The sequence below is a fragment of the Curcuma longa genome, unplaced genomic scaffold (genome assembly GCF_044706935.1).
Source record: "Curcuma longa cultivar G26 ecotype Majalengka, Jawa Barat unplaced genomic scaffold, ITB_CL_G26_1.1 contig_6913, whole genome shotgun sequence".
NCBI classification, from domain to species: Eukaryota; Viridiplantae; Streptophyta; class Magnoliopsida; order Zingiberales; family Zingiberaceae; genus Curcuma; species Curcuma longa.
In genome coordinates, this window is record NW_027434803.1 from 1,629 (window position 1) to 3,673 (window position 2,045).

The 2,045-nt window shown below is 37.3% G+C and overlaps 1 long non-coding RNA gene across 1 annotated transcript; it reads right to left on the reverse strand.

Annotated features, from left to right (window-relative positions):
- Window positions 1–332: 332 nt before the first annotated feature.
- LOC141819482 (uncharacterized) lies at window positions 333–1,619 on the reverse strand. Its single transcript, XR_012601072.1, has 5 exons — window positions 1,439–1,619; window positions 1,295–1,351; window positions 1,014–1,098; window positions 869–943; window positions 333–752 (listed from the first exon to the last, which is right to left on the reverse strand). It is a non-coding gene; the product is annotated as an uncharacterized LOC141819482 (long non-coding RNA).
- Between the last annotated feature and the right edge of the window lie 426 nt (window positions 1,620–2,045).

The window sequence follows — 2,045 nt, forward strand, 5'->3', positions numbered from 1 at the left end:
CGGAAAGTTGCATCCGCAGCGCACGGGCGCATGCTGCGGAAAGTTGCATCCGCAGCGCGCGGGTCGTGCGCTGCGGAAAGGTGCAATGTTTCGCAGCACGCGCCCCGCGCGCTGCGGAAAGGTGCATCCGCAGCACGCGCCCCGCGCGCTGCGAATAATTATATTTTTAATAAATACACAAATATATACACAAATAGACCTATATACACAAATATATAATACAAATACAAATACAAATATAAATACACAAATAGACCTGCTCAAAGCTCTAACATTTAAAATCCAATATACAAATATTAGATAACATCACATTCACAATTATAAAATCATAGTTCAAATATATCAAAGATAATCATCTACATCTAGTTAGACAAAACAATCCAAGTTCATGTTCATCTTTACTATAAATAATATATCGATTCGTCCAAATCAGTCAGACAAAACTATAAACATCGATGCCCAAGCTAATGTGCTTCCTATTGCATCCTCAAGAAAAAGCATTTCTTCGTTTGGTCGAATTAGCTCCACCTTCTCCACAAGAACTCTATCAATCCAAACTTTCCAATAAGATCACCAAGAGGAACGTGATGTACTTTTGCTTTTGGATCTGTGGATGCAATTCGACCTTCTGCAACAGCTCCATCAACAGACCAATGAAGCAGCTTACATTTAGCATTAAATGATGACATATTCCCTAACTCAGGTTGAAGAAGAGCAGTAGCAACTAAAAGCAACTGGAAGACTGTGTTCACCTGCACAAGCCACTCATTAAATGATGACATATTTCAATGTAGAAGAAGGATGCAACAGTATCAGAAAAGAAAGCATAGTGTTCAAAGACATAAGCACCAAGAACACAAAACTATACCTTGCGTATGAAGAGAGGCTCCACCTTGTGTCTATGCATTTCATCAAGATTTACAAACTGAGACCAACTCTTTCACTGCAAAAAAATCATAGGAGGATTCAATAAGTTCATCAGACTCGTTCAAGATTTTCAAATTTAACCTTACCTCCCACCCAAACTTGCAGCTCTTTTATAAAATGCACCACCAATAAGACCTACATCTCTTGCAATGATCAAGGCCACAAGCATAGCTGCAATTGCAACAGACAAATTCAGGTAGTTGCCATGTTTTTTGTCTGAAATACAATTTTGGAAACAACACTAGCAATCTAAAATAAAGCACTATTTATTAATTACTTAATTAGAAAAGGTAGGAAAACAGGTATGTAGCATTGGACTCAGTTTAGGTGTGAGATAATCCTCTGGGAAGGTATTTGAATGACTCACAATTTAGTAGATCCTTTTTTAACATAGCCAATCCAACACAAGCAATTAGAACCTGCACTGACAAAACCGGAGTACAATGTCATATTACGAGCACACACAGCACAATTGGTTATCAACCATAAGTTTCATCCAAAAAAATTAAACCTTGTCAGCTTGTGGATCAAGGTAGGAACCAAAGACTGAATGAATACCCATCTTTCTTGAGATATTCAGGAAGTATTATCATAAGCAATTATTTCAGCAATTCATGTTAACAATATAACAAACACTCAGAGAGGTAAGGCTGCGTACAATGGATCCTTTCCCCGGACCCCGCATGGCTGGAGCTTCGTGCACCGGGCTGCCCCTTTTTTATTCAACAGAAAAGCGTGCTAAAAAGATTTATAGAATTAGAAGAACTATTCCTATTGAATGAAATGATAAAGGAATACCCTGGAAACACATATACAAAAACTTCATATAGGAATACACAAGGAAACAATACAATTGGTCAAAGCATGCAATGAATATGATCTCCATATCATTTTACATATTCATGATACAAACCTTAAGATGATAAACTTGCTTGGAGCACCAAGCGGTTCAATAACTCTAGAAGCTTTATGAAGCTAACAAGCCATGGTTTAAATATCTAAACAACCAAGCTCTCGTCTAAATGTTTGTGTGTTGGTAGATAGCATAAATCTTGCAAAAATTTATACAAGCACTGTGAAATTTATTTCTTACTAAAGAGAAAAGGCTTCTGTTTTCT